General features: G+C 39.2%; 1 long non-coding RNA gene across 1 annotated transcript in view; it reads left to right on the forward strand.

Moving 5' to 3' along the window:
• The first annotated feature begins 15,586 nt into the window (after positions 1 to 15,586).
• tunar (TCL1 upstream neural differentiation-associated RNA) overlaps positions 15,587 to 19,158 on the forward strand; it is a 79,735-nt gene continuing 76,163 nt past the window's right edge. The window contains exon 1 of the long non-coding RNA XR_506090.3: positions 15,587 to 16,131. This is a non-coding gene — a long non-coding RNA (TCL1 upstream neural differentiation-associated RNA). The remainder of the gene's footprint in view (positions 16,132 to 19,158) is intronic.

A 19,158-nucleotide genomic window follows, 5' to 3' on the forward strand; every position in this document is an offset into this window, starting at 1 on the left:
ACACACACCCTTCTCTATTTTTTCTAATAGGTATTCTCTTGTGATTTATTTATAGATCCAGGTCGTACGATTCATTTCAGCTACAGAGGAATGATTCTTTCCATTTCCTAAGGCATCAAAAATAGGTTGCCCATTATGCCGTTCACATAATGAAAACGAACAGGATATTAAATAAAAGATTAAAAGGACATCTGGGCACCTTCTTCTGAGAACTATTTCTGTTGTCTGTTTTAGCCATTGGGACCTTAATTTCTGTTACTCAGCTTCCTGCATCACTTCCTTTATTGAGGATCTCTATAATTCTTCTGGGAGAGATAAAAACAATATATTTTCCAGGCAGGGAAGCTGTTAAAATAGCAACCTTTGAGCACCATGACAAGATTAATATGAGTTCTATCAATAAATTCCAACATTTTTTAGTTAAAAACAAAAAAATCACTTTTGACTTCTATTCTGCCTACTTCTATACATCACTCAATGTACAGAAGTATTGAGGACTTTATCATAAGAGAAAGGTAAACTCACATAGAAGCCATGTGGATACTTCTGCTGGCCTGCCTCTTCCCTGCACTTAACCTGCTTCTTGCTATTGATGGGAAAAACCAGTAAACAACTCCCAATCCCACATCATTTTCATCATCTACCTTTTGTTTCTGTGCCATCACGCCGACAGTAATGTGACAAAATGGGGCAGAATTTCTGTTGTCTCCCACTCTCCAAACAAAAGCAAAGTTGTCTGTTTTCAGTTTATTTAATATTTTATAGGTATATTTGCTTTTGTTTGTTTGTTTTTCATCAAAGAAACTGTAAAATTGCTTTTAAAATATAAAGGAATGGAAGTGCAGGAAGGCACAGTAATAAGTGTATGCAACAATATGGTAGTGGGACCATAGATGGATGAATCAGCGCAATTCCATGAACGGAGGTGTGATCTCTAAGATGTTCACTCCAGTATATATTAATTATCTATTATTGTTTAGCTGCTGTGGAATAGTGGCTTTGTGCGATATAGTCCCAAGAGCCCTTATGATGCTGGAGAATCTTCCTGAATAAAGAAAGAATTCTAAGTGAATTAACTAAGAGAAAAAGGCAAGTTAAGTTAAATGTCAGAGATGTAGAGGAAATTAGTAGGGAGACAATAGTTGTTCTGTTTTGCTCCAGAAACAGCCTTACAACACAAGCCAAGGTAACCAAAAAAAGCTTTACTTCAGCAAAATAATAATAATGCAAACAGCAGTAAAGGAAACAGAAGGTAAAGTTCAAAAGCAATGCAAGGTCTTACAGAAGACATGAAATAAAAGTCTTCAGCAACAGGTCTTCACAGCACACAGGAGCAAGAGTCTTTGGCAAAAATGGCTAATACAGCAGTGGTTCTCAACCTGGGGTCCCCAGATGTTTTTGACCTACAACTCCCGGAAATCCCAGCCAGTTTATCAGCTATTCGGATTTCTGGGAGTTGAAGACCAAAAACATCTGGGGACCCCAGGTTGAGAACTACTAGTATACAGGAACTAGAGTCTGTGGCAAGAAGTCTTTGGCAAAGTCAACGCTGTAGCTGTAGCACGGAGACGAGAACACAAACACACCAAGTAGAGTGGTTGCTGCCAGCACTGACTACTGGTTTTGCTGCTAATTTATAGCCCTGAGCTCCCATCACAAAATTTCCTAGGGTGAGGTCTGATTGCTCAGCATTTTTGCTGTGATTCTAGCTGACTTCCTTTCTTCTTTTGCCCTTTGCCGTTCTAAAAATGCAGGGATTTATAGTATGCCTTTCTCACCTTCTCCTTCCTCCTCAACACTTAGTCCCAAATCCCCAAGTGCTACCTCTTCAGCCTCCTGTTCTACCTCTCCGCAAAAGTAGAAGAGTAGTCCACAACAATAGTAGCCAATGGCTTCCAGACCTATGAGGAGCAACTTAGGGAGTTGAGTATGTTTAATTTGGAGAAGGAAAGGTTAAGGGACAACATCAAAGCCATGTTTAAATATATGAAAAGATTTCATATTGAAGATGAAGTAGGCTTGTTTTCTTCTACTCCAAAGACTAGGACAAGGAACAATGGATTCAAATGCAAAAAAAGAGATTCTACTAAACATTATGAAAGGCTTCCTGATGGTAAGAGCTGTTTGATAGAGGAATATGCTGCCTGAGAATGTGATGGAACCTACTTCTTTGAAGGTTTTTAAATGGAGACTGGATATCCATTTTTAAAGAGTGCTTTGATTCTGTATTCTTGCATGGCAGAGGGCTGGATTGGACAGTCCTTGTTGTCTTTTCCAGCTCTGTGACTGTGTGATTCTATGGGATGGGGCTTTCTTTTTCCCTGCCAACTGATTTTTCCCAATCATTGGGAACACCAACTGTTGGAAAAACCTTTTTTCAGATGAGAAATAAATAGCAAACTATTTTTTTCAACGCTTAGAAAATATGAAAAGAATGATGTGACAGAATTTTTGCTCTTTGTACCAAATGTTTTGGTTATGTATTTTATAGTAGTGCATTTTTGATGTATGTATTTTGCTGTATGTATTTTATGTTGTTGTGTTTTGACTGTGTTGTATCCCACCTCAAGCCATGAGGAGAGGCAGGTAACAAATAAAATGGATTGTTGTTGTTGTTGTTGTTGTTGTTGTTGTTGTTGTTATTCTGTCCAAATCAGTCTGTACTGGAATAAGTAAAAAGAGTTTGCGGAAGAAAATAAAATAAAATAAAATGGTTCAAGTACCTTTCAGGAAGATAGAAAAATAATCGAATTAAGTATTTGTCATTTCAACGAGCTTTAACTTTTGAAAGGGCACCTTTTCAACTGGGGAGATCATGCATAATTTATTACACCTGCATACCAGTCTTTTGGTAGAAGTGCAAGACTGGAAGTTTTAGGGTGAATATTCAGAATTTCCAAGATGCTTAACAATGTGTGTCTTAAGAACAAGGCCATTCAAAGTGATTTGGTGCGACATTCCTGCTGCAACACAAAAGACGGAATAAAGAAGCATTTTCATTAAGAATAATCTTCATGCTGTTCATGCTACTGGAACAGCCCTGCATGGGAGTGGGTGCCCCGTCAGACATGGTCACCTTTCACATCTTGCTGATGCAGAGAGGCAAGGCAGACAATAGATAATTAGCAAACTGGCTTGGAACATCACGTCTAAATTTTACTTCTCCTAGCAATCGCTGCCCATTTGGCACCACATTCCTGCTATTGTCACAATGATCATGGACACTCCATGCCGAAGTCTTTATTTATCTATTTTAAATATTTTAAAATAATTTTCTTCATTATAAAATGTTGTAAGATAAGCTTCTGAGGATGCCTGCCATAGATGTGGGCGAAACATCAGAAGAGAATACTTCTGGGACATGGCCATACAGCCCAGAAAACATACAATAACCCTACACATATTTCTGTGCAGAATTTTCAAAAGGATGTGTTAATGGATGCATGCCCCCATAGACTAAAGGTTGATTCCGTGTGTTTTAAAAATGTGTAAACAGTGATTTTCATTTTTGCATTTTTCAAATGGTGCCATAGAATGCATTTAATGCAAGGCATCAGAAGCCTAGAAATGTAGAGGTATTAATCGAAATGTGCATCTCTGTTTAGTCTGGTGGATTCTGAATTGATTAAAACTTTTTTTAATGGGAGAGTGGTTTCAAAGATCTATTTTTGAAAATACCCAATTTCTCACACTGTAAACTGAAACACCACACAATGAGCAATTTTTGTGGTTCATCACATTGCTTTCTTCCAAATCCTATTTTAAAAAAATGCATTTTATAGTTCACTGTTGACATTTTCTCTTCCCAAAACACACTAGCGGTGCTTGAATTGCTACTAGTTGAATGATTAATAGTTTATTTAGCAGCTTGTGCTCTCTTTATTTTATCAGTTTTATATTTATTTATGCAATGCTTTTGACATGAAATAAATAAAATAAATAATAAATAAATAGTTTCCTCTCTCACACTCTTCTTTGTTTAATTGAAAGACCAAGTACCGAATAGAATTTTAAAGTGTGTTCTTTTGCTTGGTACAAAAGCATATTATTTTTGGCTGCCGTTACTCACAGACACTTGAGGTGTGGTTAATCTACTAGAAACACATTGACTACCAATATCTTCGCTCTTAAAAATAAACCAAAAAAGGGCTTTTGAAAATTCAACTTGAAACAGTCACTGCCAAAGGGTTCGTAATTGTCAGTGATGGCATGTAAACAGGAGAAAATTATATTTCTATTGCTGTATCTTATCAATACAAACAACAGTGAGATATTATACAAACCCAGTAAATAATGTTACTAATTTCCGTTCCAACACCGACTCTAGGTTAAAATTAGAGCCATGCATTCTGTGTCTGCCAGTGTAAAGACAAACAAGCTGCCCAAATAAGCCTTCAGAAAATGTCAATCATTTTAAAGCAATTTCCAATGTTAGAAATTAATTACTGGACTCTTGAGTTCTTATTTGGGCAAATGCTGAATCCTTCGGGCCACTAAACCCTAAATATTCTATAGCTGTGGGTTGGGCCGTTGTGTGATACATTGTGAGTTCTTTGTTTTTTATTTTAGCACAATTGCAGCATTTTAAAATGCAAATATAAAATAAAAGGAAAACAACCAGCTTCGTTATAGCAAGGGAGAGGAGAAAATGAGTAAAATCTTGTCCCCCTGATGCCACTTACTGCCAGAAATAGACGGGACCCATTGAACCAAGGTAAGTGATGGGAAAGTTGCAGGATTAGAAGCTATTGATGGGTTTTACGCATTTATATCTGTGGGTGGAAAAATCACTAGGAGGATTAAAACCAGTAGTAGGATACACATGGTATTGTGTGATTTGGTGAGAGTCCAGCTGCAAGGCCAGTTTGCTTGCCTTGTGTGATAGAATCCTTAGCTTCCAAACAAGAAACTATCTCTTGTGTCTATATGTTTAAATAACAAACTGAGAACAACTGTGGTTTGTATTCAATGCATCCTTAATACATATCACCATATCACCAGTGGTATGTATTAAATTTCAAGTTTTGGCCTGGCCTGGAATGATCCTGTATTGGCAACCTTATATAGAGCAAGTTTTCTTCAACTTTTCCACTTTTGGCCTGAGGAGTTTTTATGTGACCCCAGGTATATAGGTATATGCAATATATATAGAAATCAAACATTTTCTGATGACAAATCAACATTTGCAAGGCTTGCTAAACAGGCTAATTTTCCTTTTTAAGCACAGCTTAAGTTCCTCTGTAAACACTGCACAACACATTCACATAAATGTCTAAAAAAATCACTCGGTGATATTCAGAAAACTTTTACTGTGGCCAATTTTTGGGAATCTATCATTGAGCTAAGAGGGCCCTATTTGGGCTCACAGTTTGGGAAGCAGAGATATAGAGAACAAGGCAAAATCAAAATCAAAATGACAGGAAAAGCAACCAAGCTTTTATTACACAGACTGCTTCGGTGTCTATTAATGTTTCAGTCTATGCTTGTTGCTTTTGAACCTTTCCACTGATCAGCTCAAGGGCAACATATGACTTTGTTCCCTATGTTGTCCAGTCCTGTCAGGTAGGTGAAGCTGAGAAATGGGAGGGAATATGCAGGTCTAAGGTCAACCAATGAATCCAAACTGAATCTTCCACATTCTAGCCTAAAACTCTAACCATGTCACCATATTGGCTCATACATAGACAGATGATTTCGAGTCTACTTCTCTGACAAGGGATGCTTTGTATGCAAGCAGGAAGATCTTTTTTCAGTCTGCCGCATGCCTCACACCAAGGGGGAAAATGTGTCTTTAGTTTCCCAATCTCTCAGATTTAACATCTGGTTTGAGCCATTCTTCTTATCCTTATTATACATTCTCATAATATGCTGGCTTTTCTCCCCTTTCTTCCGGGCATGAAATTAGAGGGAGGGAGAAATCAAAAGAAAAGAACAATGCTAATAAAAATCACATCTGCTCAAAGCATTTGAATACTGCTTGGGCATGTATGATTGAAGCAAAAGTCTAATCCTGAAGGCTCATATTGAAAAAAAAAGTGCTGGAGACCTCCCCCTGAGTATGCAGAAATGGAAATTAAAAGTAATCAGATTGTTTCTCTAGTTAGAGATGGAGGGAGCTTTTTAATCCCCAGGTCATGTTTCTTCCTGATCTGATTGGAGTAATATAATAGCATGGAAGCTAATCTAGTTTAATGTTAAACGTGGACAAAGAAAACCTATACTGAAATCCTCCTTACTCATTGGCCTCAAGTAAGTTTCTATGTAATCCCAAATGGGTTTTCTCCAGACATAAATTCCACTGGGTTGAATGGTGGAAGAAATGTGCTCAGGATTATTATAGCTATACTATAACAAGCTCTACTTTGTTTAATCAGAGTATAAACTGATGTAATCCAATGCAAACTATCTTTGGAATCTAGGGAATAAAGATAAGGAGATTCAAATTAAGTGAATTGGTGCTGGAAAACTATAACTGTTTTGGATTTTAAATTAATCTCAGAATCGAGATATCTAATCCTTTTCATTATGTTATCTAAAGCAGCTTTTATCAAAATATGAGTCACAGTCCACCAAACGTTTTAGCACCATCTTCAGGTGTGCTTCAGTGTTTTGCCACTGAGTACTCTCCAGTATACTATTCTTAATACATAATGACGTAACTTTACTATGCCACAGACCTGACCGTCCCCCCCCCCCCCAGTGGTTGCCTATTCCTTTTAAAAAATGATGCTCTTCTGTGCTGCTCTTGCTCTAATTTTACCACATTCTGTTTCAGATCTTGTTTGTGTATCTTTAAGTATGAGTTACAGCAATCCTATCAAGGGGGTTTGGCTGAAAGTGTGTGACATGTCCAAGATCACTTAGTGTGTTTCCATGGCTGAGCAGGGAATGAAATCTGGTCTCTCATTTTTAACATCAAAGAAACCTTTTCTGTATAAGATGACTATGAAAGAAGATGATAAGATGTTTTTAAAAAGTCCTTATTTAAAATCCATTATTGTACCCTTTGCCATTCCCCATACTTTATTAATTAAAAATTATATTAAAAATAAAATAAAAAATAAACTTTGCCTCTCAGATTATAGTCCAACACTGAAAGCACTACCTTATGTTGGCTTTCATTTCAGACCTAGGAGAGGTCTTTTTCCATAGAATCATAGTATCTATCTGATTATTTTATAGAAAAACCAGTTAATAGAATCATGGAATCATAGAGTTGGAAGAGACCACATGAGCCATCTAGTTCAACCCCCTACCATGTAGGAAAAGTACAATTCAAGTTACCCTGAGAGATCACTATCCAGCCTCTGTTTAAAAGCCTCAAAGGAAGGAGCCTCCACCACACTCAGGAACAGAGAGTACCACTGCTGAACAGCTCTCAGATTTAGGAAGTTATTCGTAATGTTCAGGTGGAATTTCCTTTCCTGTAATTTGAACCCATTGCTCTGAGTTCTAGTTTCCAGGGCAGTAGAAAACAAGCATGTTCCCTCTTCTTTATGACATCCTTTCAGATATATTATACATGGCTATCATGTCTCCTCTCAACCTTCTCTTCTGCAGGTTAAACATACCCAGCTCTTTAAGATGCTGCTCGTAAGCCATGGTCTCCAGACCTTTGATCATTTTAGTTGCCCTCCTCTAGACACCTTCCAGCTTATCGATATCTCTTTTGAACTGTCATGCCCAGAATCGAACATAGTATTCTGGTGAAGTCTAACCAAAGCAGAATAGAGAGGCACCATAACTTCCTTCTATCTAGATACTATGCTCCTTTCGATGCAGCCCAAAATCCCATTGGCTTTTTTAGCTGCGGCATCACACTGTTGGCTCATGTTCAATCTGTTGTCCACGGTGACTCCAAGATCTTTTTCACATGGACTGTTGTCAAGCCAGGTGTCGCCCATTCTGTATCTTTGCATTTCATTTTGTTAGCCTAAGTGTCGTATCTTAAATTTGTCCTTGCTGAAACTCATTTTATTTATTTTTTGACCCAGCTCTCTAATTTGTAAAGGTCATTTTAAATTTCTAAGCCAGAAGTGAACGGGAAGTCTATTAAAGGTTATGGGGGGAGAATTTTAGCAACTTTCCCCTAAGAACCTACTAATCTGCTTGAAGTCAGTAGGATATAAAAATGAGACTTGCGACAAAATGCTGCAGTATGGTATGCTTCTGCTTGGGTTTTCAGAATCTTTAGTTCTCTGTTTTCACTATTATCTTGCTTTTCAATTTTTCTCACCAGCAGCAGGATGAGTTAGTAGAATTCAGAAGTGCCAGGCATTACATTTTTATGTGTTCTATATTCCAGCATTACAATGTGTATGGAAACTGCTTGCAGATGAACAACAAAGAGAATATACAGGGTCTCAAATCATTTCCCTGATATGTTGATATTTTTTCTCATACCTGAAAAAATAATGCTCCAGGAATTTGTCTAGTTCTTCCAGAATGACTCTATGGCAATTTCCAACAAAAGTAACTCATCCAAAAGAATTTTATATTATTTATGGTTTTGTTTCTCAGGTAAGTTCAGTAACGCATCACCTGCATACAGTTATGTTGTAACAGTGTAGTCCATTCTACTATCTCAAAATATTTTTCTACCTTGTCCCCGTCTCCTCTGGGCTGGGTCTTCTTGGTGCATCCTAACAGTTGTACTTTTTTTGAGGTTCAAATAGCAGACAAACTCTTTCAGATTTGTGTAGTGTATTTCTCCAGAGAGTGGTCAAGATGGAAAAGTTCTTAAAGAAGAAGAACATATAAACTAGATAAGGCTGAAGCAGTTGGCTTTTCAACTCCATCCTCTCTTATCCTTTCTCTTACCTTTGCACTAGGAGCCATGGTGGCACAATGGGTTAATCCCTTGTGCCGGCTGGATTGTTGACCTGACGGTTGGGTTGCTGACCTGAGAGTTGCCAGTTCGAATCCACAAGATGGGCTGAGCTCCCTTTTGTCAACTCTAGCCTGTGGGGACATAAGAGAAGCCCCCCCAGCAGGATGATAACATATTTGTAGCCAATTCTCTCACACAAGAAGCGACTTGTAGTATGTTCTCAACTCACTTCTGACACAATAAAAAAAACACCTTTGCACTTTGTACTCAGTTTGCAGCAACTAAAGTAAGTTGATTTCACAAAGGGAAAGTGGAGGAAGAAAATGGGACATTTTAAAAGCAGCTGGCAAAGGATTAACTGGAAGTTCCTCTGCCAAACTGGGATAGTTGAAGGGTATGTCATCATAGTTATACTCATGTAATGAATCATCAGGACTCCAGCCAAATTCTGCTGTATGGGCACACCAAAGATTTGGTGGCTGTTGTTAGAACAGCAAATTAGTGTAACCCACAATGCGCACCCAAAGCCTTATGACAAACGTTAAGAGTATCCATTCTTGAGGAGATAAATATATCCAGTTTAGCAAAAACGGCAACTGGATCGCTTGCATTCTCCAATATGCCCTTGACACATTTTTATTTATGAAATTTGCTGATATATCTGAAGTAACTTACATCTGGGAGACAGAGGAGAAAAACTGATAACTAAGCATGTCTATCTCTGCCACTAGTGGAAAGTGAGACAATAGAAACAGAGACCTTCTGGGGGTTAAAACTAGTTTTCCATCTGAAATACCATAAGGCTGGTGGGCATGAAATTTGATAAGATCCTTAGCAGCATGTTCTTTGGGCACAAGGGATTAAAATATCCAAATTACTTTGTGGTCTAAAGGACGTCCTGCATCACAGCTTTTGTTCAATGTTAAAAATAAAAAGAATAGAATCATCATTTCCAGAGGATAGTTTAACACCTTCAAGAAGAATAAGGGAAGAAAATGGAGGAGAACACTGAACTATGCTGTTTTGATAGTTTTATTTTAAATATTAATCTTTTCTCATTTTGCCCTTTATAAATTTTTAAGTCATGTAGGATAATGCTTTTTTACTTTTTAAAAAGTGCCTAATAAATATATTCTTTGCCGTTACTAAATGCTTGAGACATAATGGTACAATGATTGTGATTATTCACCCAGGCTACAGTAGAAACATATATCTAAGCACTCACATAGAGGGACAAATATATATTTGGAAGTCCAGAAAAGTAGCCAGAGTCTAGATAAATAGCTATGATTTGTTGTACCTTTTACACTAGGATGTCCACACCTGCTATAGGGAGTAGGGCCCCTTAAGATGTGAGGGGAGACTTCAAACGTCCTGATACTTGATGAAATCAATCTTGGCCAAGGGTGTAATGTCCAATTTTGTTTTAGAGAAGGAGACAAGCTATTGTGATATTGATCCTAACTGGAGACAAATTGGTCAATGTGGTGGGAATCATTGTATGATAATGACCATAATATTTTAGGAATTGAATTGCTATATAGAGGAAAAGAGAAGGCAAATATAGTCAAACATGCAGTATGGATCTCAAAAAGGCTAATTTAAATATGTTTAGAAAATTACAGGGTGAAATCTCATTGTCAAAATTCTCAAAGGGAAAGGAGTTCAAGATGCATGAGAATTTCTTGAAGAGGAAAATTGAAAGCATGGTTGCAGTCAATTCTAATAAGGAATAAAAGTGGGAGGTGTCTAAAGAAACTAGGCCCTACCATTAACAGTCTTATGACACTACTCCTTTATGCTGTGTTATTCTGTTTGAAATCTGCTTCAGCCAGTCTTGTGGGGGTAATTAATTGTTGACACTCTGCATTGCATCTTATCACATTGGCACCAGACTCAAATCAAGGAAGGGCTTCATGAGAACCACCACTCCTCTTGATGTTCCTCCAGCAACAGCAAGGGTGTCCCTCTGGGCAGCTAAACCTGGCAATTCTAACTGGATGGCCCCCCATGAGGGTCTTCCTCCAGGGTCAGACCAAGAATGGGCAACTTGGAAGTCCCTAAACAGACTGAGAAGCGGAGTGGGCAGATCAAAAGACAATCTGGCAAGATGGCACTACCTGGAGGAATCCTCCACCTTGTGTGACTGTGGAGCAGAACAAACAACTCCGCATATGTATGCTTGCCCACAATGCCCTGCCTCATGCACAGAGGAGGAGTTGTTTAAAGCTACGGACAATGCGGTTGCTGTTGCCTGCTTTTGGTCCAAAACTATTTAGTTGCTTGTGATTTCCTTTCCCCCCCCATCATTTTGAAATGTATTTGTCGTACAATGCTTTTGACACGAAATAATAATAACATTGGCACTTTAAGAGCATAATTTGCATGTCCCTTTTAATAAGTGTTAATGGTATCATTATACCTGTATCTTGTCCCTCACTTTGTGATTGGTTCATCTATTTTTTTATTTTAGAAAGCTCTGCAGTTATAAAAGTGCTATGAAGCAAGACAGTAGGACATGCTAAGTACAATAGGCTAAGAGGGTGTTAAATACACTAGAGAAGCCATTTTTCACCTGAGATCTAAAGATTCTCTGCCCTTGAGAGAGGGATAAACTGGTAACACCCACACCATTGTGTCTAATGAATCATAATAGAAGAATGTGCTATGAGATATCCACACTCAAACTGGCTACTGAATTCTTGTGAGGAAAGAGTCAGTAACAGATTATTTCCAGTGTGAAAAAACCATACTTTCAATGACCCTGTAACACAATCATGCCTGGAGATCAATGGCGTCATGTGATAAGACTGAGACACAAGCAGAACTAATGCATTGCTATGACAGTATAACCACATGGTGTGATAATGCCTTAAGTAGAGCCATCATGAAGTCCTCCACATGTTGTTTAGCCTGCAGCTCCTAGCCTTCCTCACTAGTGGCTCTGCTAGCTAGGACTGCTGGCAGACACTGTTCGGTAGTAACTGGAAGAAAACATGATTCCTGATCTTGAAGATCTTGCCTTAGGTGGCAGACGCTGAAGTGAGAGGACAGACCCACTGCTGTTCTTCCTGTGTATCCCAGCAGTTTCTTTCTTTCTGCTGGAAGATAAAAATGTATGTTCCATCACAACTGTCTTATGTTTTCTCAAAAAGTCTTCTTCCCTTAAGTGTGATTAAGGAGGCTTATCAATCACCAGTGCTGACGTACGACTGAGCTGACAGTGTAGCTGAATTGTGTATATGTCTGTTGTATCAGACCACCAAGTTCCTTGGGCTAGCTCTGGTTACATCCTTCTCAAAAAAAGAAAAGCCTGGTTAGACCTACCATTTACCAGTCTAATGCTCACTTTTTTTTGGCTAAATTACATTGCCAAAATTGAGGTGCTCATTAGATGCGATGTTGCATTAGAATCATTCATATAATCCCACCTGTGTGCAGGGCCGGCCCCACCATGGAGGCCACGTGAGGCCGCCGCCTCGGGCGCAGGTCCAGGGGGGCGCTGTCAGGCTGGGCGGGAGGCGGGGCACCGCCCTGACGATGCCCCGCCTCCCGCCCAGTGCGCCCTGGCCTGGCTGGCCTTGCCCGGCCGGCTGCCGGCTGGGTAAGGCCAGCCAGGCCACAAGGCTTGCCCGGCCAGCTGCCACAAGGCCAGGGCGCACTGGGCGCGAGGCGGGGCACCGTCAGGGCGGTGCCCTGCCCTCCCACCCAGCATGCCCTGGCCCCGCCTCCCACGCTGCGTGGGAGGCGGGGCCTGGGCGCAGGAGGCGGCGCTGGTGGTGGGGGGTGCTTTTCAGCACCCCCGCTTAACATTAAAATTTATCTCCGGCCGGCCCTGCCTGTGTGATAATGCCTGGCACCCCAAAGGCCTCACAGAGCCATGAAGGGGCCATGAAGAGACCATGTTTCCCAGTGGTGGTGAAAGCATCAGGTCTCTGTGGCTTCTGGAGAAAGAGGAGGAGTGCCCAGTTGGTGACTCAGTCATTTCTGCCACTTAGTAATGGATCCTGCTTCCTGGGAAGTCCTCGGGGTCTCTCACCCTCCAGACTAGGTCCTACATGGTTCCCAACTGGCTTCATTCATGAGGTCTTCAAAATTTCCCCCTCATTTGAAGCTCTGGAAAATGAGGTCAGTTGGGAATCATGTGAGGCTGGGTGGGTTTATCAGCCTTGGCCATCATTTCCCAAATGGCCTCATTCATGCTACCTGCCTCCCTAACATGATATAACTGTCCTGTTGGGTGCATTACATTTCAGGGCAAGTGCATTGTTTGTAATGTACACCTACAAAATTAAGGTGTGCATTACATTCCATGGCACATTATACTCGAGAAATCTAAATAAGAACTAAGAGTAAATTGTATCAGAGCCAGCTGGGTGTAGTGGTTTGGTTTAGAGATTTCAGTATTGGACTATTACTCTGATGACCAGAATTTGAGTCCCTACTTGGCTATGGAAGCCTACACATTCAGTTCCAGAAAAGGTTTACCATGATAGGTTCACCTTAAGGGTATCATAAATCAGAAATTACTTCAAGGCACACAACAACATCAAGTAAACTGTATCAACTGAGTACCAGAAGTTTGAAAGCCAAATCCTATGAGGAGCAGATTGGGGAGCTGGATATGTTTAGCTGGAAGAAAAAAGGTTAAGAGGCGACATGATAGCCATGTTTAATGTTGAGAAGGATGTCACATTAAGGAGGGAGCAAGCTTGTTTTCTGCTGCTCTAGAATAAGTGTGCTCCACAGAGCCCTTGGGACTCCCCAAAGCATAGTAAAGGGCTCTGCGATTTCCTCCTCCTCCTCCTCTCCCCCTCCCCCTCCAAGCTTTTCCTCCTCTTCCCTATTCCTCCCCCACCTCCCTTGCCACCAAAAGTATTTTCCCCTGACTCCCTTGCTGCCAAAGCCCTTTTCCCTTGCCTTCCTCACCCAGATCATTTCCCCCTTGCCTGCCTTGCTTCTACAGTATTTCCTGTCCACCATTCAGGGGTTGTTTTTTCTGCTGAGTTGAGTTGAACAGGCCCTTGGGTTTCTTCTATTGCTATTACTACTACTACTACTACTACTACTACTACTACTACTACTACTACTATAAGGCTGGATGATCATCTACATTGATTATGCTTTTTCTGCATGGCAGAAGAGTGTTGGACTGGATGGCCCCTGGGGTTGCTCCTATTACTAGTACAATTATTATTACAAAGGGGGGTGCTTTGATTATGCTTTTCTTGCATGGCAGGAGGGGGTTGGACTGGATGGTCCCTGGGGTCTTCCGGTGAAATACTGTTAAGTTTATGTTGGTTCAAAAGTTTGCCCGTGCTTTCTATATATACATGAAATGTAATATAATATATAAACATTTCTTGGGGCTCCATGAGAAACTTTTGCTTCAAACAGGGCTCTGCAGCTGAAAAAGTTTGAGAACCCCTGCTCTAGAGACTAGAATACAGAACAGTGGATTCAAACTGCAGATGAAGAGATTCCACCCGAATATTAAGAAGAACGTCCTGATGGTAAGAGTTATTCAACAGTGGAAAATTCTGCCTCATGGTATGGTGGAGTCACCTTTTCAGGAGGTTTTTAACAGAGACTACATGGCCATCCCCATGTGATCCGCATCAAGCCCCTTCAGAGAGATGGGGCGGGATATAAGAATAAAGTTGTTGTTGTTGTTATATTTGTTGAGAGTGCTTTGACTGTACATTCCTGCATGGCAGAAGGTTTGATTGGATGGCCTTTAGGATCTCTTATCATTCTATGAGTCTATGCACTACAGTGAAAAGCTCTTGTAATGTCTGCCTGCACCTCTGACCACCAAATTCAACTAAGGCCCAATCTACATGGCCTACTGTAAGCTCTACATGATTTTATTTATTTACTTATTTACAGCATTTATATTCCACCATTCTCACCCTGAAGGGGACTCAGGGCGGATCACATTGCACACATAAAGGCAAACATTCAATGCCATGACACAGAACAGAGACAGAGACAAGACGCAGGCACCGGACTGGCCTCGAACTCATGACCTCTTGGTCAGAGTGATTTGTTGATTTGTTGCAGCTGGCTTGCTTTCCAGCCTGCGCCACAGCCCGGTCCTGGTGGTGATTGGCACATTGATTGTCACTAAAATTATGAGGTTGAAATGTTGGGCTGCAAACCAGGGCTCAATTCCCTATAATATATTCTCAGGTTGCATTTCAGTGCTGTGTCTTCTTAACATTGTTGACCAGAGTTCATTTCTATAGGCTTTTAATATTTCTGATCACTGATTGTAGAAGATGCTTGCAGGCGAAATAGGGGACCCTGCAGGCCAAATCCAGTCCACAGGCCTGAGATTTCCTGATTTATATCGGTCATTCATCTCACCTTTCAAAACTGTCTTACCATAACATGGAAGCAGTACCTTCAATAATCCTAACATTTCAGCAAACCCATAAAAAAGACAATACTTTAATTTCTTTATCCATGTGCTGAGAAAAGATACATCTGGCAATTTAATTTTGTTGTCATCACACTGTAGCTGCAGTACTTAAAGAATCAGCAAAATAAATACACATGTGGCATAACTTTGCCAGAAGAGCTGGGCTGATCCAACAGATTTTTACTCCATGCGACAGGTTTTGCTGCATTTGTGGAGTTAAAAACAACAACAACACTCCCCTGAGGAGTATTAATTCAAAGCAATCACAAGATGCCCATCCTATCCTCTTGCTTGCTGCCCTGTTACTTCTCCTCCTTATCATTCTGTATCGCCTCTCCAACCAACCATTTGTATCTTTGCTTGCCTGCTTGGGTTTATTTGAAGCCAGGGGCTGCCTTCTCCTTCAAAAAATGAAAACCATTTGATTTGGAAAATGCCTGAGCATGTGAGAGCATTTTGAAAAAAATCTTGGAAGAGTTCAGTTTCATTTGCTCTCTTCCTTCTGTTCAGAGCAGGCAGTACTGAGCTCTGTATAAATAGCCAAGCTTGTGCTACATCCAGTTTGAGAGATCCAAGCATCTAGCGGAAGGCAAACAACAGCACGGCAGGCTCGGAGCAGCTCGCAAAAACTAAAGATGATATATATTTCTGCCTCGATCTCCTGAGCAATCTCGGGAAGCTTGGATGGATTACAATAATACTTGAGCAAGGCTGCTGGCGTCTATAAAACACTGTCACTTACAAGAGGGGATAAGTGCTAGAGAGAATGTCATTATTTCCACGTAAGATAAATGTGAAGAGCTGATACCCTGGAAAGGATGAGTCCTGGAGATAGGCTGATGGCTTAAACTTCGAAAATCTTCTCCAAGCAGAATAGGTGAGTCTTAAGATGACTTGTTTTTTTAAGAATGGGAAAGGGCAGGAGTTTATGATATGGGAGGTGTAAGGATTTTTTTTGTTTTTAGTTATAGACTATTGTAACAGCTTACTAATACTTTCAAGAGAGAGAAACGTTGTCAGAATCTTATTCTAATATTAACATATCTTAGGCAAACTTGTTTTGTGAACTTGGAAGTAGCAACATAAAATCCATTGCTGACTGGCATGATGCCTTGTTCCTAAAGTATCACAGCTAATAAACTCTATAATTATATTGTACTCTGACTTGGGAGGAAGCCACACTGAACTCGGTAGTACTTACTCCCATGGTACTAAATGAGCCTTAAAACATACCTTCCATCTCTTGTTTTTATCTTTGCTATAAATTACAGCAAAACACATGCTTCACTGGGCTTTTAAACAGGATAGAATTCTGTTTGCTGATGTTTTGAGCGGTGATAATCTGAGATGAATGATTGGTTGGTACTGGCATTTCTCAATGGGTTTTATTGTTTCTATTGTTTACCTGCAAAACTACTGCACTATATCCATGCGTTTTGATTTTCAGTTAAAGGTAATCATTGGCCCCTTCTGTAAAATTACTTTCTAGAAATAATATAAAAAGGCACATTAATGCAATTTAAAACAGAAGTTGACTTTGACTTAAAGAGGCAAGTTCAGTTGTAAAATAAAGCCTGTATTTTAGGTGCATATTGATAAACATAAGATGTAAAAATATTACATGCTTAAGATGGATCTTTAAGATTAGCTTGGGAAAAATGGCTAGTAAGTCAGAGGCAAGGTTGAATGAAAATATTAACGTTTTATGGATCAAACACAAAGGGTGAATATACTTGCTAATGGAAAACAAATAATTTAAATACGGTTTTACATTTTACTAATGCAATCTGCACACAAGAGCAATGCCAGCAAAGAATTAGTACTAAAATGTATGAATGGTTGCATACTTAATTAACAGCAGACAGAAATATATCCCTTCTTCAACACTGCATGATCATTTACGCAGCTCCTAGAAGGTTCATATTGGAAAACTAACTCATTATACAAGAAAAGAGGGGAAACTATCAAAATGGAGAAAATGTAATATGTACCTAGAGAGATGATCAATGAAACATAGTGCTGCAAAGAAACAGGGTTCCACAAGTAAAAGTTTGTGTCCGTGTGCAGTCGGAAAACAGAACTATAGACTTGTAATAGATTGCTCTTTTCAGATTTAGAAATCAAAAGTATGAAAGTATGGAAGGAATTGGTTTTATCTGTATAAGACAGACATAACTTCATATTTTGCAGATAATGTAAAATATTGGCAGGGAAACTCATTTTGTCCGATTGAGGTTCTGAACTCTGACTGCAAATACTAGTCCGATTTTCCCAAAATAAATCCTATGATGACAGTAATTTAATGCCTTTGCTTAACTTTTAAGACAGTGGATTTAGAAACCTTTCAGAGCAGTTTACTTAGCTGTACATCCAACACCATATTCAGTGCGATTTGGGAACAACTTTCACGGTATGGCACAGTTACTTCACAAATATTCTTAAATAAATTAAGATATGACATAATAAAAAACAAAAGCAGAAAAGTTAACTGAAGATAAAAATAATTATCCGAAACAATTTATGGAAGAAAACAAATCCTATAATGCTGTTAATGAAGACAGCTTCTGTAATAGTCCTCTAAATTTAACGGGCTAAATTCCATGTTGCATGCTTACATTCTAAACTAATGTTCAACCAAATAGTTCTAACCAACATTACAAACCTATAAAACATTATTTAGCAGAAAAAGATCATACAGGGGAAAATCAAAAATATGTACATAAAAGTCTCAGCTTTTGCCACACAATTTGATGCAGGTGTATCCATGCACATGATTTAAAACATACAATTCCATTTATATTTCTGGAGGCCAATACAGTGAGGAAGAAAAGCCCAATAAACCCATAATCTAGATGCTATTATTTTCAAAGAAAGGAAGCAGATGTCATATTATTGTTTCTGATGTTAAATCAATACAGTCTATTAATACAAATTAGGGAATGCAATCAAAATTTAATCAAAACAATTGATAGGATGGTTGTCTCATTCTTTAGTAATGTGATTTCCCCCTTTACCTTGTTAGTATATTTAGCAAGTTCAAAAATAATGTGTGTAAATTTATGCAGTAACTGCAACTGTTAATTTGCTTGCCTTACCAGAGCGCCTTTTCCGTTTCAAAGTATAAATCTGCTTAGATTTAAAGGGATTTCAGGCAGATGATCCCTGTTGAAATTCAGTGAATTCACACAAGACATGTCCTGCCTTATTACATGGTTGTTCACAAAGATTATCCTTTTCCAGACAAGTTTTAACACCAAAGAAAGAATGTGTGGATACATCACTGCATCATATTTCAAGTTAATCTGATCCTTCTTGGACGTTTTCATATAGAAGTTCTCGAAATTCATCCATATTATTCAAGGAGTACTTTTATAAAGAAAGAAAGAAAGAAAGAAAGAAAGAAAGAAAGAAAGAAAGAAAGAAAGAAAGAAAGAAAGAAAGAAAGAAAGAAAGAAAATCCAAAGTATAACTGGAAAAGAAAGTACAGAATCAATAATGTCAAAATTTGTCTCAACACTGTGAGAAAAGCTTAGCAACTTAGTGTGAATCTTCTCCCCTGGGGGAGAAGAGCGGCCTATAAATTAAATAAATAAACAAACAAATAAATAAAATCTACACTGTAGAATGCAGTTTGACAGCATGGTAACTGCTATGGAATCATGGGAGTTTTAGTTTTATAAGGTCTTTGGTCATCTCTACCAAAGAATGCAGGTGCTTCACCAAACTACAAATCCCATGATTCCATTGCATTGAGCCATGGCAAGTAATGTGGCGTCAAACTGCACTTGTTCAACAATATGGAGCCAGTCTCATTCATAGCTTTCCTGCAGCTCTAGCACTCCACATATTGTCTTTAGACAAAGAAAGAAATGGTAAGTCCTGAGAGCAGAACAGGATGCATGGT

The sequence above is a fragment of the Anolis carolinensis genome, chromosome 1 (assembly GCF_035594765.1).
Source record: "Anolis carolinensis isolate JA03-04 chromosome 1, rAnoCar3.1.pri, whole genome shotgun sequence".
In the NCBI taxonomy this organism is placed as follows: domain Eukaryota; kingdom Metazoa; phylum Chordata; class Lepidosauria; order Squamata; family Dactyloidae; genus Anolis; species Anolis carolinensis.